Source organism: Cherax quadricarinatus, chromosome 67 (genome assembly GCF_038502225.1).
Source record: "Cherax quadricarinatus isolate ZL_2023a chromosome 67, ASM3850222v1, whole genome shotgun sequence".
Taxonomy (NCBI): Eukaryota; Metazoa; Arthropoda; class Malacostraca; order Decapoda; family Parastacidae; genus Cherax; species Cherax quadricarinatus.
In genome coordinates this window covers 13,063,099-13,089,888 of record NC_091358.1, presented here as the reverse complement: position 1 = coordinate 13,089,888, position 26,790 = coordinate 13,063,099, and the positions used below count along the sequence as shown (strand labels likewise).

The window sequence follows — 26,790 nt, the reverse complement described above, 5'->3', positions numbered from 1 at the left end:
GTTTCTTTCGATTTCATTTATGGCTTTTAGTTCTTCCCGCGATTCCTGACTCCTATAAGATTCCTTTAGCTTAAGTTCGATGCTTGCTATTTCTCTGACCAGTGTCTCCCTACGCATTTCAAATATATTGACCTCTTTTAGCCGCTCTGTTATTCTTTTCCGTCGCCTGTAAAGGGAGCGCCTGTCTCTTTCTATTTTACATCTACTCCTCCTTTTTCTTAGAGGAATAAGCCTTGTGCATACATCGAGTGCCACCAAGTTAATCTGTTCTATTCATAAGTTGGGGTCTGTGTCGCTTAGTATATCTTCCCAGCTTATATCGGTTAGGACTTGGTTTACTTGGTCCCACTTTATGTTTTTGTTATTGAAGTTGAATTTGGTGAATGCTCCCTCGTGACTAGTCTCATTATGTCGGTCTGGGGCTCCACACATACATGTCTGAACCTCAATTATGTTGTGATCTGAGTATATTGTTTTTGATATGGTGACATTTCTTATCAGATCATCATTGTTAGTGAAGATGAGGTCTAGTGTATTCTCCAGTCTAGAAGGCTTTAAATTGAATTTTGTGCAGAGATTTAAAAGCTCGTGTGAGTGTGAGTTTTCATCAGAGCTGCCTCCTGGTGTTATTACTGCAACAATATTATTTTCTATATTCCTCCATTTTAGGTGCCTTAAATTGAAATCCCCCAGGAGCAAGATGTTGGGTGCAGGAGCTGGAAGATTTTCCAGACAGTGGTCAATTTTTAACAGCTGTTCCTGGAATTGCTGGGATGTTGCATTCGGAGGCTTGTAGACTACCACAATGACTAGGTTTTGGTTCTCGACCTTTACTGCTAAAACTTCCACTACATCATTTGAGGCATTAAGCAGTTCTGTGCAAACAAGTGACTCTGCAATGTACAGGCAAACCCCCCCTCCCTTTTGCCTGTTCACTCTGTCACATCTGTATAGGTTGTAACCTGGGATCCATATTTCGTTGTCCAAGTGATCCTTTATGTGGGTCTCAGTGAAAGCCGCGAACATTGCCTTTGCCTCTGCAAGCAGTCTACGGATGAAAGGTATTTTGTTGTTTGTTGCTGGCTTTAGACCCTGTATATTTGCAAAGAAGAATGTCATCGGACTGGTGGTATTGTTGGTACTGGGGGGGGGGGGATTTTTTTCCAGCATTAGTATCTGTATCTGTTGGTTTGGAGTGGAGGCCATCGACTGTGGTTCCACTCCAGGAATAACTGGATTTGGTGTACGATTTCTGCCATTTCCTGCCAGTTTTTTTTTCCTTCCTGGCACTAAAAAACCTCTCCCTCTTGAGTGGCTGTGGCTACCCAGGTTTTCCCATGGCCTGGATGTTTTGTATCTTTTTGTCCCCTTTAGATGGTGTGCCTGGCAATTTAAGTTATAGCACAGTCTTTCCTGTACTGAAGAGGTATGCCCAAATGAGATAAATCTGTGGACTAAAATCACAAGGGTATTAAAAGAGGATAACATCAAAGCTGCTTTCATAGAAAACCTGGAAGCTTTCTACAACAGATGGGAACATAAAAAGTCTGGGCTGAATGGTACTGCCCTTGATACTGGCCATGTAGTCAGAAACTGTAAGGCTGGAGGTTGTGGAGAAATTTTCTCCAGGAGGGGGGTATCAGCCCCCTTCAGCCCCTTCAGCCCCTTTCAGCCCTGAGGGGCCAAGCCCTCTCAGAAGGGGCGAGCGTCTTGTTTACTGCTACAGTGAGTAATTGATCACAGATGCTATGCGACGTAGTCAAGTGACCTCTGCTCCTTGCAGTGGTGTTGCAAAGTGTATTTTTATAAGAGACAGTACATCTCTTACTTAGGACAATTAAGGAAAATCCTGCTCCCACTTTATTACCATGGTAAAAATAGTGGACATTGTTGTCTATGCTTAAGACAGCAAGAATCAAACATTCTGCTTTGCTTCATCGAGGAAGTGGCAAGGAAGCAAGGAGTACTAGGTCAGCTTTTTTTTGTGCTAGGGCAGTGACGGCTTGGGGCGGTGTGGCGTCGCCAGATTAACTTTGACTCTACTACGAGTGACACTGACGCCAGGATAACCAACAAAGAACACTGATCTGTGCGTTAGTGTGGACAAAGTGTCTCACAAAACACGATAAACACTTACAGAGAAGTGTGATCAACTTCTTAGTGATATTGTGTGAACAATTATTGATGAACAGTGTAACAACGAGTGTTGCGATCCAACAGAGTGTAGTGCGACATTCTTCAAAAAACACTATTCTTCAATCAACTCAACGGATATCCGGGCGTAATTACGGGTCAGATACATATACCCAGGTAAGTGTTCTAACTCGTGATGTACTACTATTGACTGCGCAGTTGAGTATAAAATCTTGAGTTAGTCACTTATCATAAACCCCGGTGATATGCGGACCATCGAGTCCAAACAAGTACGTACATCGTCTTTCTCAACAGAGTTGGTCCTTTGTGGTCCAAATATGTTGTACTACAGTGTACAAATAACCTATGAGCCAAGGTCCTTCGAAAAAAGCTGTAAAACTAGTGTTTTACAATATAAATCAGTATAAATGAGTCCCTCCAGACTCAATCACAGAGAATGGGCAGCCAAAAGAAAACGGGCGCTCACCCAGTGTTCACCCAAAGAAAACGGGAGCTGGGTGACTCACCCAACGAAAACGGGAGCTGGGTGACTCACCCACACCCTGCACCCACTGCTCCAATCTCGAGAAGTGCTGACCAAGACAACAACCCAACAGATGTTCAGTTTGTCTATGTGTGTATATACACAGTGTTTATGTTTATAGACAGAAATTAAGAGACAAGATTGTGTTAAAGTTTGTTTCTTATAGATCTACCTGTTATATTAAAGGAACTTATATATAAAGTGTAAGCTTTCAAATATATATTAACAGTGAAATTTATATATGTGTAAGTAATATTCACGGGTAATTTACAGTTATACAGTGACATTTATAGTGTATAGTGAATGAAGTGTATAATATCGTTATTTACGATTAATCATCGTGGCCAGGCTGACACAGCAAACTCAAGCCATAAACACCAGACACATGTACCCTGTACCCTTCATGGTCATTGACCCTGAGGTTAAGCTTAGTGGGTCAGTAGTGTCTGACTCGATTATTGCTGACTTAAGCATAACAAAAACTCAGCTGTCTATAGCAGTACAGTGTTTTTTAAACACTCTAAGTGTGGTGCTAGAATTTTCAGTATACCATTAAAATGGCTTGTTTGAAAACTCAGTTTCAGTCTTTACAGACTAAGATTACACAATTAGAAAATCTAATTTCAGTCTGTATAGGATTAACTCAAGATACAAACATAGATTTTGATGATCTTGAGGTCAAGTTTGAATTATTTACACAACGTATGGAAATAATTAATTCAGACTATACACATTATGAAAATAAATTTCTTGAATCAGATCCATCTGAGGATGAAATTAAAAATGTTTTGGATACTTTTAGTGATCAACAATTAAGGTGGACAGGAGTACAGGCTATCTGCCGTAAAACTCTGTCACAGAGACCTACTACTAGTGGTCAAACACCTGTTACACCTGTAACAACAAGTGTCCCATTACCAAGCTTACCTACATTGTCATTACCTATTTTCAAAGGTCATAATTATGAAGAATTCATTAGTGGGTTTCAATCCATAGTAAATTCACGAACTGACATAGATGAGATTGCTAAGTTCAATTATCTTAAATGTCTTGTGAAGGGAGAGCCCTATGAACTGATTAAGTCATTTCCGGTGGTCAAAGGCAATTATCAAATAGCCTTACGTGTCTTAGCAGACAATTACTTCGATGCTGACAAGGCCAGAGTTAGACATGCAGTCTTAATATCAAGCTTGAAGCCACCCAAACATTGTTTTTCAGACTTACAGGCATTTAGAATCACATTAGACAATAGTCTCAGATCTCTAGGTGCTAAATATGACCTAAGACAATGTGATTGGTTTATCAATGGTATTGTACAAGATAAGTTGTCACCACAAACTATTGAACGATTAAATATTATGTTCAATAAACGCTATTTCACTTGTGAGGAAATTAGCAATGGTTTACAAACAATAGTTTCATGCATGCAAGCAACGAGACAAGATGAAAAATCCACAAATCTGGTGGATAATAAACCTTCAACTCAGTATAAAAAAAGTATAACTACTCCCACTAAACCACATAATGGGAAATCCCATATAGGCATTTATCAAGCTGTGAATACAACAGACAGTAAACAGACTGTCATACATAAACGTACTCCAAAATGTGTACTTTGTGACAGAACACATTGGGCACAGTATTGTAGTCAATAGACATCAATGGAGGCACGTAAACAACGTGTTCATCAGCTGAAAAGGTGCATCAAGTGTTTAGGTGAACACAAGGGAGGTAAATGCTCACTGAAGAAGTGTTTTAAATGCAAGGGTATGCATCATACAGCATTATGCCCAAATACTTTTGCTGAACAGCAGAAGACTTCCACAGAATCAGGAAGTCAACAAGCAACAGCATTAAATGTGAGAGATAAGTTTAAAGCAACTGCTCTCCCGATAGCTCGAGTTCAGTTATCTAATAAATTACACAAAACCAATGTGCTAACACTATTTGATCAAGGCTCACAAAGGTCCTTCATAAGAAGAACAGTGTTGCAGAAACTGAATAAACAACCCTATGCCAAAATACAGTTAGATATAGCTGGTTTTTTCCACAATTCTGGTAAACAGACATATGACCTAGCCAGAATCACTGTTGGTCTAGGAAACAGGAAAAAGACAGTAGAAGCTGTGGTAGTAGATGATTTGCCCAAGTCTGTGCAGATCCAGGGATTAAAAGAAACAGTTGCAGCACTGAAAGCAGCTAAGGTCAAGTTAGCCTGTCCTGACATACAGACGGACACAATTAGTCCAATTGATTTAATCATTGGAAGTGATTATTATCACTGTTTTGTGCAAAATATAGTAAGTAAACATGATGTTCACTTGCTGAAAACAGCAGGAGGCCACATGATATGTGGTCCCATTCCCTCTCAAAGTGGGAAAGAAGCTGATATTGATTCAGTGGAAAATGTACTAGTTACGAGAATAACCGCTGATCATGTACCACAGCAAAAATTATCATTACTGGAAGAAATGAATGAACCAGTTGGTAAGTTGTGGGATTTAGATGCGATAGGTATTGATGTAAATAAACCAAGCCCACAAGAGTCTCAGACTTATAACCAATATTTGGACACTGTCAAATATAAAGATGGACAGTATTGGGTTAGGTTACCATGGAAATTAAATCCACCACATCTGCCTAGCAATTATCGCATGGCTTTCGGACAGATGAAAGCACAAATACATGAGCTCAGGAAGAATCCCGAGTTACTGACTGTGTGATAATATCATACAAGAACAATTGGACAATAAATTCATTGAGGAAATAGTCGAAGATAAGTTGAAGACAAACGCTCATTATCTCCCGCACCATGGAGTCAGAAAAGATTCTGAAACCACTCCACTACGTGTTGTATATAATTGCAGCGCACGTGCAAATAAAGATGTAGCAAGTCTTATTGACTGTCTGATGACCGGACCCTCACTAACTGAGAAGCTTGGAGACGTGCTTATGAAATTTCGCACAAACCCATATGCCTACACGGCTGATATTTCCAAGGCTTTCTTAAGAGTAGGACTACAAGAAATAGATAGAGATTATACTCGATTCTTGTGGCCTGAAAATCCACATGATCCTCAAAGTCCTGTGAAAACTTATCGCTTCAAATCAGTATTATTTGGTGCAACATCCTCTCCATTCTTACTAGACGCTACTCTAAATACACATTTGAAGAAATCTGAAAGTCCCTTCAAAGAAATCTTAAAGAAAAGTTTCTATGTGGACAATCTTCAAGGTACTGTGAATAAAGAGGAGGATTTGAAATCCTTATACAGAGAAGCTAACAAGGAGATGAAAGAAGCAAACATGCCTCTAAGGATGTGGAATACAAATTCAAAGCAATTAAGGGAACTTATCAAAGATTTTCCTGAAACTGAAATTCCTGATTGCAACAATATGCTGGGACTTAATTGGAACACACAGGAAGATACTTTGAGTCTCAAAAAGATAAACAATAAATCATGCAGTACACTCACTAAATGTAGTTTACTGTCAGAGGTATCACAATGTTTTGATCCTCTAGGACTCGTCTCACCAATTACCATAAAGGGTAAAATGCTTATGCAAGATGCATGGAAACTCAAAATTGGATGGGATGAGAACTTGCCTCTAGAAATGAGTCAAGCATGGGATGACAAATAGGTCAAGAGGGAAACAAGTACACATTACATGTGTTCTGTGATGCGTCAACCAGAGGTTATGGCGCTGTAGCTTACATGAGTAATGCTGAAGGAAGTACACTAATTACTTCAAAGGCCTGGGTAGCACCCTTGAAGGTCAGAACAGTACCACAATTGGAACTGACAGCACTCTATGTAGGTACAAAATTAGCTGTCTATCTCAACAAAGTACTTGATCATCTCACTATTGAGAAAACCGTGATCTGGAGTGATAATGAAGCAGTTCTCCAATGGTTAAGAAATAATAAGAGTAAGCTGGTCTATGTACAGAACAGAGTAGCAGAAATAAAAGAGATGCAGAGAGATTATCTCTTTCTTCACGTCTCTACCCAAGAGAATCCAGCTGACATGTTGTCACGTGGTGTCCCACTCAAGAAATTTGTGGATAATAAATTATGGCTCCACGAACCGAACTGGCTCTCTAATGAAAATAACTGGCCTCAGCAAAAAGCTCACATTATGCCAGAAGAAACAGTCTGCTTGAACACAGCAGAAATAAGTTGTGTAAATACTGCAGCAGCCATAACAGAAATAGTCATTGATGGATCTAAATACTCATCTTTGGGTAAACTATTAAGAGTTACAGCTCTTGTCTTTGAATTCATTAAAGGAATAAAACCTGATTATGAATGTCTTGAACCCATTAAATACTGGTTGAAACTAATACAGAAAGACGTTTTCTCTACAGAATATAAATTTCTAGAAACACAAGATAAATCCCCAAAGAAACCTGTTATGATTAATTCTTTAGGACTTTATCTCGACTCAGAAAAGATTATAAGATGTCGAGGAAGAATTCATAATTCTTCACTACCTAAAGAAGCCATACATCCAATATTGATCCCCAAGAATCATTGGCTAACAAAACTGATTGTGCAAAACGCCCACAGTAACGTGTTACATGGTGGGGTAGCTGACACACTTTGTCATATACGACAGTCCTACTGGATACCTCAAGGTCGACAAAGTGTGAAAAAACAAATAAAGGACTGTATTACTTGTCACTACGATATGCGAGTATGTCAGTATCCAGGTCCACCTCCATATCCCTCTGAAAGAGTTTGTCATATCACTCCATTTGAGGTGACAGGTGTAGATTACACTGGACCAATAATTTTAACCAAAACAGTTGACAAAGTTCCCATCAAGGTGTACATCTGTTTGTTCACTTGTGCTACAACTAGAGCAGTACATCTAGAAGTAGCCACTGACATGTCTGCTGAAACTTTTATCAAATTATTCAGAAGGTTTGCAGCCAGAAGGGCATGTCCCAGACTGATGATTTCAGATAATGCAACGAACTTTGTTGCTGGTGCTGCTTATATAAGCAAGATCTTTGATCAACCAGAAGTACAACAGATGCTGAATCAACGCAGATGTCGTTGGAGATACATTCCTCCTAAATCTCCATGGCACGGCAGATTTTATGAAAGAATGATCGGCATTGTAAAACGTTGTTTAAGGAAGACACTTCATCGTCAAAGAATCGACTTAGAAGAATTCCGTACAGTTGTGACTGAAATAGAAAATAGAGTCAACAACAGACCTCTAACTTATGTTACCGATGATCTGGACAATTTAGAAGTGTTAAGTCCATCTCATTTACTCCATGGCAGAAGGCTCGAACCTGTTCCTCCCATGAATGATAAAGAAATCATAGAGGATCCTACTTATTTCGAACCTGAGCAACTCAGAAGTAAATTCAAACACCTTAATCAAGTGATTGAACATTGGGAGAAAATTTGGCGAGAAGACTATCTCACCTCATTGAGAGAACACTTCTATGGAGCTGGTGTTCCTGAAAATCATAAGTCCTTAAGACCTGGTGACATAGTGATTATTGACAATGATGGTCCGAGGTCCCAATGGCCACTTGGAAAAATTGTGACCATATATCCTGATGCAAATGGAATCATCAGGACAGTTGATGTTTTAAACAAAGGTGTAGTGAATAAGCGGACAATAAATAAACTAGTGCCGTTAGAATTACACAGTGTTGAAAACAAAATTAGTGATTCTCCAGAAACCGCACAGACTAAAGCTGTTCAGAAAAGACAAGCAGCAGTGGTGGCGAGTGAGAAAATCAAATTAATGTTAAGTGATGAATAGTTCACCTGCAGCGAACCTCCGCTGCCACCCAGTGTGGAGAAATTTTCTCCAGGAGGGGGGTATCAGCCCCCTTCAGTCCTTTCAGCCCCTTCAGCCCCTTTCAGCCCTGAGGGGCCAAGCCCTCTCAGAAGGGGCGAGCGTCTTGTTTACTGCTACAGTGAGTAATTGATCACAGATGCTATGCGACGTAGTCAAGTGACCTCTGCTCCTTGCAGCGGTGTTGCAAAGTGTATTTTTTATAAGAGACAGTACATCTCTTACTTAGTAGGACAATTAAGGAAAATCCTGCTCCCACTTTATTACCATGGTAAAAATAGTGGACATTGTTGTCTATGCTTAAGACAGCAAGAATCAAACATTCTGCTTTGCTTCATCGAGGAAGTGGCAAGGAAGCAAGGAGTACTAGGTCAGCTTTTTTTTGTGCTAGGGCAGTGACGGCTTGGGGCGGTGTGGCGTCGCCAGATTAACTTTGACTCTACTACGAGTGACACTGACGCCAGGATAACCAACAAAGAACACTGATCTGTGCGTTAGTGTGGACAAAGTGTCTCACAAAACACGATAAACACTTACAGAGAATTGTGATCAACTTCTTAGTGATATTGTGTGAACAATTATTGATGAACAGTGTAACAACGAGTGTTGCGATCCAACAGAGTGTAGTGCGACATTCTTCAAAAAACACTATTCTTCAATCAACTCAACGGACATCCGGGCGTAATTACGGGTCAGATACATATACCCAGGTAAGTGTTCTAACTCGTGATGTACTACTATTGACTGCGCAGTTGAGTATAAAATCGTGAGTTAGTCACTTATCATAAACCCCGGTGATATGCGGACCATTGAGTCCAAACAAGTACGTACATCGTCAGCCACCAGTGTATGAAATATGCTGACATAACACCCCCTAGTGGTAATTTATAATCATACAAATTATATTTCTTGACAGCCCATGTTGAGATGGTTTTGACAGCTTCTAGACTTCGCCTGCAGGGGCGGCTGTGCAGGCGATGAGTTGTCCTTTTAAGTTAAGTATAAGTCTTTAAACTTAACTGGTAATGCCATTTCTCAACAGAGGTGATGTGTGTTAGGTAAGACACATATGCAACAGTTAGGTATCTTTATTATGAAACGTTTCGCCTACACAGTAGGCTTCTTCAGTCAAGTACAGAAAAGTTGATAGAAGCAGAAGATACTTGAAGATGATGTAATCAGTCCATCACCCTTAAAGTTTTGAGGTGGTCAGTCCCTCAGTCTGGAGAAGAGCATTGTTCCATAGTATGAAACAATATTGTTTCATACTATGAAACAATATTGTTTCATACTATGGAACAATGCTCTTCTCCAGACTGAGGGACTGACCACCTCAAAACTTTAAGGGTGATGGACTGATTACATCGTCTTCAAGTATCTTCTGCTTCTATCAACTTTTCTGTACTTGACTGAAGAAGCCTACTGTGTAGGCGAAACGTTTCATAATAAAGATACCTAACTGTTGCATATGTGTCTTACCTAACAACCTGTCGGTATTTTATACCATTTTAATGTTCAATCTGTCAGACACTGCAACACAAGGGTATCTTCGTACAGACCTGCAATCAACTTCGACAACTTCCACTAGTGAGAGCGGCTGGATTTGAGAGGGACCTGACCTTTCAACATCTGAGTTCTTACCTCTCCTAGTGGCCTACGTCTCACCTCTTGGCGCTATAAAAAAGCTCCATTCTGTCACTTCATCTCCATATTGTTTCATACTATGGAACAATGCTCTTCTCCAGACTGAGGGACTGACCACCTCAAAACTTTAAGGGTGATGGACTGATTACATCGTCTTCAAGTATCTTCTGCTTCTATCAACTTTTCTGTACTTGACTGAAGAAGCCTACTGTGTAGGCGAAACGTTTCATAATAAAGATACCTAACTGTTGCATATGTGTCTTACCTAACAACCTGTCGGTATTTTATACCATTTTAATATAAGAGGTGATGTCCTGGTAGTCAGTAAATGTGGGGTTGATAGCGCTCTCCTGGGAGGTTATCCTCTTTTAATACCTTTGTGATTTTAGTCCACAGATTTATCTCATTTGGGCATACCTGGGAGCCTCAATGATCCTAATATTAGTGTACTACCAGTAAAACTACCTACTCCTTCCCTGAAGGGTAAATCTATAAATTAAATAAGCTTACCAACAATCCATGCCAACTAGAGAATGCTTTGTTTTGGGTGGGGTATAAGGGCCACCCAGCTCAGCCGTCCCATTACGGCTATGCTGGGACCCCTTCGTACGTCGTATCTGTCCTGTTGAACTTTAGGGATCAAATAAATTTCCACACAGGGGTCGATTCATAGCTCCTGGCCCTGTACTCACCTATTTGTGGTTGCAGGGGTCGAGTCACAGCTCCTGGCCCCGCCTCTTTGCTGATTGCTACTAGGTCCTCTCTCTCCCTGCCCCATGAGCTCTATCATACCTCGCCTTAAAACTATGTATGGTTCCTGCCTCCACTACATCACTTTCTAGGCTATTCCATGGCCTGACTACTCTATGACTGAAGAAATATTTCCTAACATCCCTTTGATTCATCTGAGTCTTCAACTTCCAACTGTGACCTCTTGTGTCTGTGTCCCATCTCTGGAACATCCCGTCTTTGTCCACCTCGTCTATTCCGCGCAGTATTTTATATGTCGTTATCATGTCTCCCCTGACCCTCCTGTCCTCCAGTGTTGTCAGGCCGATTTCCTGTGTGTGTGTGTGCGTGTGCATATGCTTGTGTGTACTCACCTAATTGTGGTTGCAGGGGTCGAGACTCAGCTCCTGGCCCCGCATATATTTGTACGTTCGTGTGCATGTGTCTGTGCGTGCACCCTCGTGTGTGTGTGTGTGTGTGCACGTGGGAGCTTGTGTGGGTGTATGACCCACTTAATATTTGTATTTAACTCATTACAATTGTGACTGGGTGTGGACGTGTCAGTGGCTCATTACTTTGTAATTTGTTCATGACTATAACCATGTATAGGAGTGAGGCTGATTCATTACCTCTGTAACTTGCTCTGATTGTGACCAGATCTACCTGGAGTTCATTACCTTTGTAACTAGTTCAGCTGTCATAACTTTGGGGTCCAGTCCCTGGACCCATTATGTACCTCTGTAATCATTTGACTACTGCCCACAGGATGGGTATGGGTGCATAATAAAGATATTAAACTAACTAACTAGGCTTATTCACACCATTACCAAGTTTACTGAGAACAAGAAATCCACTATCTCAAAGAGAAAGAGGTTTTCACTTACTCCATGGCAGCCTTTCATTCCTGCCTCCAAGGGAGACTTCCACGACTTTCTTATTCTAGAGTTACTAAGTGGCCTCCGTGGTACCTACTTCCACAATCTCCTCTGTGGTCACAAATTCCACCCAAAGTATTTCTTCTCCTATGCCAAATCAAAATCGAGAACAATGTCCAGTATTGGGCCCCTACTTAAACAAGATGGGTCCTACACAGATGACAGCAAGGAAATGAGTGAGCTACTCAAGTCCCAATATGACTCAGTTTTTAGCAAGCCGCTAACCAGACTGAGAGTCGAAGATCAAAATGAATTTTTTATGAGAGAGCCACAGAATTTGGTTAACACAAGCCTATCCGATGTTATCCTGACGCCAAATGACTTCGAACAGGCGATAAATGACATGCCCATGTACTCTGCCCCAGGGCCAGACTCGTGGAACTCCGTGTTCATCAAGAACTGCAAGAAGCCCCTATCACGAGCCTTTTCCATCCTATGGAGAGGGAGCATGGACACGGGGGTCGTCCCACAGTTACTAAAAACAACAGACATAGCCCCACTCCACAAAGGGGGCAGTAAAGCAACAGCAAAGAACTACAGACCGATAGCACTAACATCCCATATCATAAAAATCTTTGAAAGGGTCCTAAGAAGCAAGATCACCACCCATCTAGAAACCCATCAGTTACACAACCCAGGGCAACATGGGTTTAGAACAGGTCGCTCCTGTCTGTCTCAACTATTGGATCACTACGACAAGGTCCTAGATGCACTAGAAGACAAAAATAATGCAGATGTAATATATACAGACTTTGCAAAAGCCTTCGACAAGTGTGACCATGGCGTAATAGCGCACAAAATGCGTGCTAAAGGAATAACAGGAAAAGTCGGTCGATGGATCTATAATTTCCTCACTAACAGAACACAGAGAGTAGTCATCAACAGAGTAAAGTCCGAGGCAGCTACGGTGAAAAGCTCTGTTCCACAAGGCACAGTACTCGCTCCCATCTTGTTCCTCATCCTCATATCCGACATAGACAAGGATGTCAGCCACAGCACCGTGTCTTCCTTTGCAGATGACACCCGAATCTGCATGACAGTGTCTTCCATTGCAGACACTGCAAGGCTCCAGGCGGACATCAACCAAATCTTTCAGTGGGCTGCAGAAAACAATATGAAGTTCAACGATAAGAAATTTCAATTACTCAATATGGTAAACATAAGGAAATTAAATCTTCAACAGAGTACAAAACAAATTCTGGCCACAAAATAGAGCGTAACACCAACGTCAAAGACCTGGGAGTGATCATGTCGGAGGATTTCACCTTCAAGGACCATAACATTGTATCAATCGCATCTGCTAGAAAAATGACAGGATGGATAATGAGAACCTTCAAAACTAGGGAGGCCAAGCCCATGATGACACTCTTCAGGTCACTTGTTCTATCTAGGCTGGAATATTGCTGCACACTAACAGCACCTTTCAAGGCAGGTGAAATTGCTGACCTAGAAAATGTACAGAGAACCTTCACGGCGTGCATAACGGAGATAAAACACCTCAATTACTGGGAGTGCTTGAGGTTCCTAAACCTGTATTCCCTGGAACGCAGGTGGGAGAGATACATGATTATATACACCTGGAAAATCCTAGAGGGACTAGTACTGAACTTGCACACGAAAATCACTCACTACGAAAGCAAAAGACTTGGCAGACGATGCAACATCCCCCCAATGAAAAGCAGGGGTGTCACTAGCACGTTAAGAGACCATACAATAAGTGTCAGGGGCCCAAGACTGTTCAACTGCCTCCCAGCATACATAAGGGGGATTACCAACAGACCCCTGGCAGTCTTCAAGCTGGCACTGGACAAGCACCTAAAGTCGGTTCCTGACCAGCCGGGCTGTGGCTCGTACGTTGGTTTGCGTGCAGCCAGCAGTAACAGCCTGGTTGATCAGGCTCTGATCCACCAGGAGGCCTGGTCACAGACTGGGCCACGGGGGCGTTGACCCCCGGAACTCTCTCCAGGTAAACTCCAGGTTACCTCTGTTTCTAATTCTTTTGCAGTCCTGGACTCCAGGGTCCATACCTCATTGCCTCAAACTGTCACCGAGTCTTCATCTTTTCGCTTGCATGTATCTATGTCTGCTAGACCTCCTATAACTTAACCTTTCTTTTGCCTCTCTACTTCTCCAAAGTCTAAAACATCCCCAAAGTTCAAATCTCCTTTAACCCCTCCTTCACTTATCCTTTCCAAACATTTTTCCTTTCCAGTCTCTGTGCTTAGTACTTACTGTCTGTTATGGGTGTGGAGGTTCATCCTTCCCCTCATACAGTTCCCTCCTCTCCTGTCTCTTTCCAAGTTAACTCTAGCCTCTCATTCCCCCCTTTCTTTGGTAACTTCCACTGTCTCTCCTATTATTACTCACCCTCCCTATTCTATCTCCAATGCTGAACTACCTGCAACTTCCTTGTTCTCTGAAATGCTTGAAGCTATCTCCTAATATATTGAGGAAACAAAACCAGTGATGGATACCGATCCACCTCCCATCATTTTTCTAAAACATCTACACAACTTTCTTTGCAACGTTCCCATACTTTGCTATTTATTCGTTTCCCACTACCTCCACATGTAGACTTTACTCAGCCTCCTAGTCTGTAAACACCTACTGTTTCATGTTTGTTAGTTTACCTTTATTATGCGCCCCATACCCATCTTGTAGGCAGTAGTCAAAAGATTACAGAGGTACATGATGGGTCCAGGGAGTAAGCCACCATGACTTATTTACAGCAGAATACTTCAGGCCTCAGGAGTAATTGGGGTGAACTTCAGGTGTTGCTCCCAAAAATTTTCCGTTTGTGTCTGTTTACAAGAACCTAAATTGCGCTCCGCTGTTATCCATCCGTCTCGGGCTATATTTTATTGCATTCGTTGGATCCTTTTCCCGATGGAACTTTTAATGAAAATGCACTTCTTGTATGCACCGGTATACCATACTATTGGATCTTGTCCATACTTTGCTGCATTTCAATGCAGCCTGCATCTACTTGCACAGGTGGTATACAGTCTGTTCTTTATATCTTTCTCCTCCAACATTATCTGTTCTAGATGTTGCATTTCTGGTTTCTTTCTTACCACCACCTCTTCTCTTATGAGGGTGATTTTAATGCTTATAATTTCTTCTGGGTGAGGGGTCTCACTGTGACTTTTGTGGTGATCAGTTAGAGGTTTTTTCACTTCTCTTCCCCTCCATCTTTTAAATACGGGTACTCCCACCTATGTTGACCCTCACACTCAATCCCTCTTTTGCACTGATCTCTTAGTTGTTCCTTGTCAACTGTACTGACAATACCTGGTCTGTGCTCCCAGATTGACATGACAGTGATCATTTTCCTATCCTTCTTACTTCCCATTCATATTCTCGCCCTTCTCGAAGCCCACATTGTTTTTAAAAAACTGTTCTTAAAAGAATTTGATTTCCCTCATCCCCTAGTTCTTCATATACAACTTAAATTGAGCCGCAATTCTAGCAAAAACAGAGATCGTTGTGGGCTAGGTCCCTGGACAATGAGCAGGCAAATTCTGCTTCGCAGTCAGCAATACATGACCTTCCAGTTTCATATGGAGGTATTCCATTCTCAGACCATTTTGCTGTAATCTCTAACCACCTTCGTAACTGCAGGCAATGCTATTGTTCTGATGTTGAATCATAAATTATATTCCATCAAGCAAAGTTTAGATTTCTAGCCATATCATCGATACCGAGGTTGAAAGACTACGCTCTCCCGTCTTTGCATCGGGCACACCCGTCTTACTCATAGGTATCTCATGGAGAGGTGCCCTGTTCCACTCTTTGAGAATTGTCAGGTTCCAGTTTCTGTTTGCCATATTCTATTAGACTGTCCTCTCTTTCAACGAGCACGCAGAATTTACCTCCAACGTCATCACTGCTTTAACCCCCTTTATCTTCCCTCCTTGCTGATGGCCCCACCTTTCACTCAGACTCTGACTTTTTGACAGTAACCGATGTATTACACAAACTTTGATAATACTTCCTTTAACACTCCTTACAGCCCTTTCTAACTCTGTTATCCTCTCCACCCCTGACTCCTCTCTGCTCCAGCAACACCCCTTGCCCTGCAGTGCTGTATGACCTTAGTGGGTTTAGAGCTTGGTTTTGATTATAAATAGTAACTGTCCTTTCCCATACTTTGGAGAAACTGGCTGTTCTCTGACAGACTTAGAACACAAAAGAGGTGTTACACTTTCCGACACTATCAATGTTCTTTTCTGTAATGTTAGACATCAGCCATCCTATTAACTGGTCCTCTGCCCAAACTGTCTACCCTTCATCTAGCCTTCACAGACGCTGTCTTGTTGAAGCATACCTTATACACATCTTTCCTAATACGAATCTTAGTCCTGGCTTTCTCATAACATTGTCAAATGTTCCAAACTTCAGAACACTCGTGACTTAACCTGATATTTTCTCCTCCTCTCCTTACCTCTTCTCCTTTCCTATATTTTCTTTGCCTTTCCTTCCTTCTGCCCAGGTGAGTTCTATAATAATAATTATAATATCTTTATTTACTACAAGTACACATACAAGGTGTACAGGCCTAGCTGACATCAATGACATACTACTATATAGAAAGCAGATCATTTTGGGGAAATCAGGTCAGTTTAGTCCCAGGATGCTACCCGCACCAGTCAACTAGCACTCAGATACCCATTTTACTGATGGCGAAGGGGTGGAAACACGTCCGAAGTTTCCACCCCTTCGCCGGGAATCGAACACGGACCCTCACCGTGTGAAGCGAGAGCTTTTGCCACGGGGTACTGTGTCCTGTGTTCTCCCCCCCCCCCACTTCTACTATTACCTCGCTTTAGTCCCTGACTCTTGTGTTACTACCACTTCTCCCCCTACCCACTACCTACATTACTTCCACTTTTCGTTTTTCTACCTTTTTACCTCTAGAAAACAGATCTTCAGAACTATTGTAAAGATCTTCTTGAATATATGCATGATGGATAAGAGTCCAACATGTATTTGCAAATGTACACGACCACCAAACACAAGGCCCAGAGACAATCTTGGAGGGGAGGGGCCTGATGGCCTCAGCTCACCGTAATACATAAAAGGTTTTGTACGTGGACTATAGCAAGACCTTGATCACGGCCACAGAACGGCTAAATTAGATCGACGTCTACTCCACCTCATATGGATCATCTTAGGATTAAATTAAGAAACGTGTCAGGACGCAGTTCCTGATGAACCGATCACCTTGTCATAAAGCACTGAGCACTGTGTGTGTCCTCACCTAGTTGTGGTGTACTCACCTAATTGTGGTTGCAGGGGTCGAGACTCAGCTCCTGGCCCTGCCTCTTCACTGATCGCTACTAGGAGCTCTCTCTCTCTCTGCTTCCTGAGCTGTATCATACCTCTTCTTAAAACTATGTATGGTTCCTGCCTCCACTACTTCACTTGCTAGGCTATTCCACTTCCTGACAACTCTATGACTGAAGAAATACTTCCTAACGTCCCTGTGACTCGTCTGAGTCTTCAGCTTCCAGTTGTGACCCCTTGTCCGTGTGTCCCCTCTCTGAAACATCCTATCTCTGTCCACCTTGTCTATTCCCCGAAGTATCTTGTATGTCGTTATGTCTCCCCTGACCCTTCTGTCCTCCAGTGTCGTCAGTCCGATTTCCCTTAACCTTTCCTCATACGACATTCCCTTGAGCTCTGGGACTAGCCTTGTTGCAAACCTTTGTACTTTCTCTAACTTCTTGACGTGCTTGACCAGGTGTGGGTTCCAGACTGGTGCTGCATACTCCAGTATGGGCCTAACATACACAGTGTACAGTGTCTTGAACGATTCCTTATTAAGGTATCGGAACGCTATTCTCAGGTTTGCCAGGCGCCCGTATGCTGCAGCAGTGTGTGCGTGTGTGTGTGTGTGTACTCACCTATTTGTGGTTGCAGGGGTCGATTCATAGCTCCTGGCCCTGCCTCTTCACTGATTGCTACTAGATCCTCTCTCTCCCTGCTCCATGAGCTTTATCATACCTCGCCTTAAAACTATGTATGGTTCCCGCCTCCACTACTTCACTTTCTAGACTATTCCACGACTTGACTACTCTATGACTGAAGAAATACTTCCTAACATCCCTTTGATTCAACTGAGTCTTCAACTTCCAATTGTGACCTCTTGTGTCTGTGTCCAGCTTGTCTATTCCGTGCAGTATTTTATATGTCGTTATCATGTCTCCCCTGACCCTCCTGGCCTCCAGTGTCGTCAGGCCGATTTCCCTCAACCTTTCTTCGTAGGACAATCCCCGTAGCTCTGGGACTAGTCTTGTTGCAAACCTTTGCACTTTCTCTAATTTCTTGACGTGCTTGACTAGGTGTGGATTCCAAACTGGTGCTGCATACTCCAGTATGGGCCTGACGTAAATGGTATACAGTGTCTTGAACGACTCCTTACTGAGGTATTGGAACGCTATCCGTAGGTTTGCCAGGCGCCCGTATGCTGCAGCAGTTATCTGATTTATGTGCGCCTCAGGAGATATGCTCGGTGTTATACTCACCCCCAGATCTTTTTCCTTGAGTGAGGTTTGCAGTCTTTGGCCATCTAAACTATATTGTGTCTGCGGTCTTCTTTTCCCTTCCCCAATCTTCATGACTTTGCATTTGGCAGCGTTAAACTCAAGGAGCCAGTTGCTGGACCAGGCTTGTAGCCTGTCCAGGTCTCTTTGTAGTCCTACCTGATCCTCATCCGATTTAATTCTTCTCATTAACTTCACATCATCTGCAAACAAGGACACTTCTGAGTCTATCCCTTCCGTTATGTCGTTCACATATACCAAGAACAGCACAGGTCCTAGGACTGACCCCTGTGGAACCCCGCTTGTCACAAGCGCCCACTCTGACACCTCGTCACGTACCATGACTCGTTGTTGCCTCCCTGTCAGGTATTCTCTGATCCATTGCAGTGCCTTTCCTGTTATGTGTGCCTGATCTAGCTTTTTCAGTAACCTCTTGTGAGGAACTGTGTCGAAGGCCTTTTTGCAGTACAAAAAAATGCAGTCGATCCACCCCTCTCTCTCTTGTCTTACTTCTGTCACCTTGTCATAAAACTCTAGTAGGTTTGTGACACAGGATTTTCCTTCCCTGAAACCATGCTGGTTGTCAATTATACACTTGTTTCTTTCCAGGTGCTCCACCACTCTCCTCCTGATGATCTTCTCCATGACCTTGCATACTATACACGTTAGTGATACAGGTCTGTAGTTTAGTGCCTCATGTCTGTCTCCCTTTTTAAAAATTGGGACTACATTTGCCATCTTCCATACCTCAGGGAGTTGCCCAGTTTCAAATGATGTGTTGAAGATCTTTGTTAATGGCACACACAATATCTCTGCTCCCTCTTTAAGGACCCACGGAGAGATGTTGTCTGGTCCCACCGCCTTTGAGGTGTCAAGTTCGCATAGCAGCTTCTTCACTTCCTCCTTGGTTATATGTACCTCATCCAGCACTTGCTGGTGTACCCCCCTGTTCTGATTTCCTGGAGTCCTACTGGTTTCCACTGTAAATACTTCTTTAAATCTCGTGTTGAGCTCCTGACATACCTCTCGGTCGTTGCTTGTGAATTCCCCATCACCCTTCCTCAGTCTGATTACCTGGTCCTTGACTGTTGTTTTCCTCCTGATGTGGCTGTACAACAGCTTCGGGTCAGTCTTGACTTTCGATGCTATGTCATTTTCATATTGTCGCTGAGCCTCCCTTCTTATCTGTGCATATTCATTTCTGGCTCTTCGGCTAATCTCTTTATTTTCCTGAGTTCTCTGTCTTCTGTTCCTTTTCCATTCTCTAGTACACCTAGTTTTTGCCTCCCTACACCTTTGGGTGAACCAAGGACTCGTTCTGTTCTTCCCATTATTTCTGTTTCCCTTGGGAACAAACCTCTCCTCTGCCTCCTTGCATTTTGTTGCCACATAGTCCATCATTTCTTGTACTGGTTTTCCTGTCAGTTCCCTCTCCCACTGAATGTTTTGAAGGAAGTTCCTCATGCCTGAGTAGTTCCTCCTTTTGTAGTTTGGTTTTTCCCACCCTATTCCTGCTACTCTCTCCACTTGGAGCTCAACTATGTAGTCGAAGCACAGAACCACATGATCACTAGCTCCCAGGGGCCTTTCATACAAGATATCCTCGATGTCTGAACTACTCAAGGTGAATACAAGGTCAAGTCTTGCTGGTTCATCTTCTCCTCTCTCTCTGGTAGTGTCTCTAACATGTTGATGCATGAGGTTTTCCAGTACTACATCCATCATCTTGGCTCTCCATGTTTCGGAACCCCCATGGGGCTCCAGGTTTTCCCAGTCAATCTCCTTGTGATTGAAATCACCCATAACTAGTAACTTTGCTCCCCCCACGTGTGCTCTCCTGGCCACCTCAGCTAGTGTGTCGACCATGGCTCTGTTGCTCTCATCGTATTCTTCTCTTGGTCTCCTGCAGTTCTGTGGTGGGTTGTACATTACTGCAATTATCACCTTATGTCCCTCAGACTGGATTGTTCCTACTAAGTAGTCCCTTTCACCCGTGCCATCCATTCCTTCCATTTTCTCAAAACCCCACTGGCTTTTAATGAGCAGTGCAACTCCTCCTCCCCCTCTCCTCCCTCTGTCTTTCCTGGGGATTTGATATCCGGGTGGAAAGATTGAATCTGTTATTATTCTGGTGAGTTTTGTTTCTGTGAGTGCTATTATGTCTGGGGATGTCTCCTTGATTCTTTCGTGCCACTCCTCATACTTATTTGTTATTCCATCTGCATTTGTATACCATACCTTCAACTTCTTTTCTAAGACTGTGGTCTGGGAGGTGTATTGGGGTTGGGGAAGTGGGAGACCTGATAAGGAACTATGGGTGGTTGCTGTGGGGGTGGAGTTTGTAATGTAGTGGGTGGGGGCATTGGATATGGCATGGGTGTTTTGGTTTAGTGTTTGGCTGCACTGGGGTTGACCTGGTTGGAAGGCTTCTATAGGAAGCTGTGAGGGAGGTTGTATTTGATCTTCTTCCTGTGTCTGGGATCTCCTGTCTGTCTTCTCCATCCCCTCTCTTTCCTCCTTTCGCCTTTGTACCATCTCTCTCAGTTTCCGCCTTTCGTCTTGTGTTCTGTCGCGGTCGAGATACACCTTCCTGTATGCCGGCATGTCCCTTAATCGTGCTTTCTCCTGCAGTATCCTGTTCCGAGTCGATTCTGCCTTGAAGGTCACTTTCACTGGCCGGGTTCTTTTTTTTACAAACCCCCCTATTCTCCGAAAATTTTCCAGCTGGGTCATGTCGTCTTCTCCGATTACTTTCATGATGCTTTCAATTGCTTTTTTTCCCCTTGTTTTCTTGCTTCATATGTTTCCCCTTCAACTTCCTGTAGCCCATACACAAAGACTGACCTCACCCTTTCATTCTCCCACTGCATATCCCTGTGTATCCCCTCATTCAATTTGCTTTCCTCCATTGCAGCTTTCCTTTCTTCAGTTTCACTAGCTACTGTACATGGGCTCAGTGGCCTGTCATTTTCCCTTCTCGGCTTTCCCTGGACTCTGTTGTGGTCTTTTAGGGCCTCCACATATAGCTTAGCTCTTTCATTTACTACAGTCTCCACTGATAGAGCTTCTACATGCAGTTTTGCTCCTTCTTTCCCTACAGTCCCCTTATTTGTGGCTGAGGTAGCGGTCTCTGTCGTCAATCCCAAAATGTTCTTTAGTTCTTTAGGCTGTTTCAGATTTTCCAGTTCCTCTTCTTAACTCTGTATCCTGGCCTCTGCTGCTTTGACTTTCACCTCCCACTTCCTGCTTTCCATGTCTATCCTCTCTTCCATTCTCATGCTAAGTTCTTCTAGTTTCTTTTCCCATTCTTGTTCCCTTTTTTTGAGCTCTGCTGCCCAATCTTCCTTTGCAGTTTCCTCCTCCTGTCCCTTGGGTTTTCTTGTTGCTCTCTGGCAACCCATTTTTTTTTTTATCCTGATTGCCTCAGAGTGGGAAACCTATGTAATTCTGTATGTTAGGTTAGTATTGTATATGTCAGAATGTGGGGGGGGAGGTAGAGGAGGAACTGTGGCTATATGGGAGAGTAGTGGGGAGGGGGAGTGGGAAGGAGAGTGAAGGAAGTGGGTAAGTGGGTAAGTGGGAGAGGGAGAGGTGGGGAGGGGGAGGGTGAAAGAGGGAGAGGAGGGATCAGGTGAAGGAGTGAGATGTCGGTGGGGGAGGGGGGGGAGTGTATGCGAGAGTCTGGCAATATGTGTGTGTTGTGTGTGTGGGGGTGTGTGGGGGGGTGTGGGGGGGTGTGTGGGGGGTGTGTGGGTGGGTGTGTGGGTGGGTGTGTGGGTGGGTGTGTGGGTGGGTGTGTGGGTGGGTGTGTGGGTGGGTGTGTGGGTGGGTGTGTGGGTGTGTGTGTGGGTGGGTGTGTGGGTGTGGGTGTGTGGGTGGGTGTGTGTGTGTGTGGGTGGGTGTGTGTGTGGGTGGGTGGGTGTGGGTGTGTGTGTGTGGGTGTGTGTGGGGGTGTGGGTGGGTGTGTGTGGGTGTGTGTGGGTGTGTGTGGGGGTGTGGGTGGGTGTGTGTGTGGGGGGGGTGTGTGGGGGGTGTGTGTGGGGGTGTGGGTGGGTGTGTGTGGGTGTGTGTGGATGTGGGTAGGTGTGGGTGGGTGTGGGTATGTGGGTGTGTGTGGGTGTGTGTGGGTGTGGGGGTGTGTGTGGGTGTGTGTGGGTGTGTGTGGGTGTGTGTGGGTGTGTGTGGGTGTGTGTGGGTGTGTGTGTGTGTGGGTGTGTGTGGGTGTGTGTGGGTGTGTGGGTGTGGGTGTGGGTGTGGGTGTGGGTGTGCGTGCGCACACTAGGCTACGCTACTCTTTTGAAGATTATAAATAAATTTTCACAATCAATTCCTTATTAATATGCACTAATATATACTATATAATATTAATTGCGTACACTTGTGTTTGTGTGTGTGTGTTTACTAGCTTGTCGTTCTTTGAAAAAGAGGGGGGGGGGGGTCACGTTAACACTATTTGTTATTATTGTTGTTTCACCGGTACTCTCCCGGCCCAGATCTCCGCACACTAGGCTACGTTACTTTTTGAAGATTATAGGATTATTTTTTCTCACTCAATTCCTTATTAATATATACTAATGTTTATTATACAATAATTACGGGTGCACACGTGTGTTTGCATGTGCGTACTTGTTTACTAGCTTGTCCCTCAGAAAAACGGGGGGGGGGGTTCACTAGGCTACACAACTTCTGGAGTTTACCTGGCGATATTTAGATAATTTACTAACCACTATCTATCTCCTGGTACTGAAATAGGGAGAGAGAGATGGTATAGCATACAACCAGCAGGGCGAGACACTTGAGACTTTAGACACTAACCAAAATTAACCACAAATAGGCAAGTGATGTCGTCTGCACAACAATGGAGGTTCCTGCTGGTCGGCTGCTATCATCTCCTTCAATTTTGTAACTTCTTCAGGAACTTTATCATGCATTCAAGTTTTTATTTTAAGACTTGGTATTCCCTCTTTTTTCTTTAGTACAGTATTATGGTCATAACAAGTCTGATGATGTTAGCTACATTCACAACACCAACAGCTGGGGATTGACTAATTTTTTCTTACTTTCAGTATTTACTTAATCACTCTTTTATGACCTTATCACTACACTGCTGCTATAATCAACCAACATACGTATTTGTTAATATTTCAGATCACACCTTTAACCCAATTAACTGTTTGGATATTTTGTGTCAACACTGCGGCCAGTAGCCTGATCAGCTGGCTGCTACTCTCCCTCACTCAAATTTCATTCAAATTTAAATTGTAAAATTCTTGATCCTATCACATTATTCGCACTCTTGAAAGCTATTACACTCTTGTAGGTATGTTCACTGATTCACTCACGTACGATGACCGCTAATAATATCTTAGGACAGCCACTAGAACGCTAAATCCTGGGAGCACTATTTAGCGATTCTGCTTCACGTGTGTGTGTGTACTCACCTAGTTGTGGTGTGTGAGGTAGGAGTGAGAAACGAAGCAATTGTCACCCGGACTTGGCCTTACCCACTAAAACTTTACCCACCTTCACTGGAAGTTTCAGAGGACGCTCATGATAGACCCCTAACTGCACCCAGAGAGACTTCCGTCTCTATCTCATTTAAGATTAAAACATACCAGAGCGTCACTTACACAGCACAACAGAAGAGACATGATCAAGAACTTCATCTTCGCTCAACAGAGGATACTTCAACAGGGAAGGTGCTAGTAGTAGAAAATACTTCTGCAGCAGTGGTGGTAGTGACTGTGGAGGCTGGTGCTGGATAAGTGCGAGGCTTCCCTGAGTCTCCAGCTTAAGTATTCTCCAAGGTGAGCCCTGGCAACAGGGGATTTTCCCAACACTGGTTTTTATTTGGACACAAGTTTGTGGTGGGTGATGATGTTCTGGTTAGGTTACAGTTTAGATAATTGTTCACTGCTAATTAAACGTGGATCACACCCTAGAACATTACATTTTAGTGTGTCCAAGCATCTAATCATTTATAATAATTAATAATAATAAATAATAATAATAATAATAATAATAATAAACAACTAAATTATAATGAACTAAACCTGTCCTGGGCAACAACCCTACGGGTAAGGATGTGTGAAGTGTGAGGGGGAAGGTGGGTCATCGAGTCTCTCGTAGAAGTGTGAGGGTCATCGAGTGTGTCTCGTAGCTCGATTGCTAGGGCACTCAGCTTTCACACTGAGGTCCGGGGGTCGATCCTCGGTACGGGTGGAAAAATTATGACACCTGCTGTCCCTGTTCACACATCAGTAAAATAGGCACCTAAGTGCTAGTCGACTGCTGTGAGTCGCATCCTGGAGTATACTTGTTGGAATACTCCTGGGGACAAAATTTACACCGAAATGCTCTGCATAACAAGGGGCTTTCTGTAGTATGTCATTGATGTCATCTAGGCCTGTATACCTTGTACATGTAGAAATAAAAATTATTTTGGACAAGACCCAGGTCGGGACTGAAACTAGGTAAGTGTACTCACCTATTTGTGGTTACAGGGGTCGATTCGTAGCTCCTGGCCCCGCCTCTTCGCTGGTCGTTACTAGGTGCAAGAGTAGGAGTGTTCAAGAGTAAAATTTAAATCATTGTTGGTGCAATATGTTAGTTTCTGTTGAAAAGTCAAGATAACTCCTGCATCAATGGGAACCAGCAACTAGACACACTCAAACAAATCACACAGGAAATAGGAAATCACTTCTGGGGGAGCGCTAAATCCGTAGAAGCAGGGTCGGATCTATTATGAAACTAATGAAGCTTAAGCTTCAGGGTCCCTAATCCCGGAGGGGCCCCAGCAACAACTTAAGTCCACAGTGCTTAAAATTTTGGGTCTACCGTATAAGGTTTTTTAAATAATAACATAGCTTAATTCAATATGAAATAATAGTTAAAATAAAATTAAAAAGTTATTAAAGTATCATGTAGGCTAGCCGTTCCTGGTTGCGAAGGGCCCTCCCCAAAACAGTCCAAGTTTCAGGGGCCCCAAAAATGTAGGTCCACCACTGAGTGGAAGTCATACAGCACCTGGGGAATGGAAGGCACTCAGACTTGATTCAGGGAACTGGAACATATGATTAGATTAATGAACTGTCATTTGATGAGGTTGTAACTAAAAAATATATATATGAAATGACTAATTTAATATTTTTAATGTTTTTTAACCTTAGTGGGTTCAGCACTTAGTTATGATTGTAAGAATAATTAATATTTATAAAGTGTAACTTCTTTAGCACATCCCACCTTGTGGCACTATGACCCTGGCGGGTTTAACGCTTTAGATCTGAGTGTAATATTAAAGATGTAATTATCATTGGGTCTATCAGGCCATGAGGTTTGAGAGACCCAGTAACCTTTGTAATCCTGTTTTCATGTACCACCGCTCACAGGATGAGTGAGGTGGTTTACAATGAACCAGTCGCTCAAGCCTCGCATACCAGTTTCAGGTATCTTATTTTTCATACCTGGAGGGTGTTTCCAGGGTCAATGCCTCCGCAGCCCGGTCTGTGACTAGGCCTCGTGGTGCATCAGGACATGATCAACCAGGCTGTTACCGCTGGCCGCACGTAAACTGACGTGCAAACCATAGCCCAGTTGGTCGGGGATTGACCTTAGGTGCCTATCCAGCTCCCTCTTGAAGACAGCCAGGGGTTTATTGGTAATCCCCCTTATGTATGCTGGGAGGCAGATGAATAGTCTTGGGCCCCTGACACTTATTGTGTTCTCTCTTAGTGTACTCATGGCGTCCCTGTTTCTCAATTTGGGGGGGGGGGGGAGTTGTACCGCCTATACAGTCCTTTATTTTCGCAGGAGGTGATTTCCGTGTGCAGATTTGGAACTAGTCCCTCTAAGATTTTCCAAGTGTATTTTTTGTTAACACAGCTATTTCCCATTGAGGCAGGGTGACCCGACAAAGAAGAAACACTTTCATCATTATTCACTCCATCACTGTTTTGCCAGAGGCGTGACTACACTACAGTTAAAAAACTGCAACATAACAACACCCTTCAGAGTGTAAGCACTGTACTTCCCACCTCAAGGACTCGACTCTGGCTAACCGGTTCCCCTGAATCCCTTCATAAATGTTACTTTGCTCACACTCCAACAGCTCATCGTCATAAAAACATTCATCTCCACTTGCTCCTGTCTAACATCTCACTCAGCTTGCTGAAAGTCCAAGCCCCTCGTACATAAAATCTCCTTTAACCCCCCCCCCCTCCGTCCTTTCCTAGTCCGACCCTGCCCTGCCTACTATGTAGGAGAAACGTTACAGAATAAAGATACGAAATTGTTGCAGGTGTCTTATGGGTAGGTGGAGGCAGGCACTCACCAACTGACTCCCAAGTAATGGTGACGTAATTCCTCTGGGCTCCAAATTTTCCTAGTCTTTTTTTTATTTTTTTGCAACTGTGCATTTTAAGTACATAGTGTAACTA

At 43.2% G+C, this 26,790-nt stretch overlaps 1 long non-coding RNA gene across 2 annotated transcripts in view; it reads right to left on the bottom strand.

The window, feature by feature from the left end:
- The window catches only part of LOC138854695 (uncharacterized), a 34,672-nt gene extending 9,815 nt beyond the window's left edge, over window positions 1-24,857 (bottom strand). The window contains exons 1-2 of one of the 2 annotated variants that reach the window (XR_011393891.1): window positions 24,843-24,857; window positions 23,986-24,169 (exon numbers count right to left, since the gene is read on the bottom strand). This is a non-coding gene — a long non-coding RNA (uncharacterized lncRNA). Of the gene's footprint in view, window positions 1-23,985; window positions 24,170-24,408; window positions 24,424-24,842 lie in introns of those variants that run through there. The other variant, XR_011393890.1, reaches the window with a different exon arrangement.
- Window positions 24,858-26,790: the final 1,933 nt, after the last annotated feature.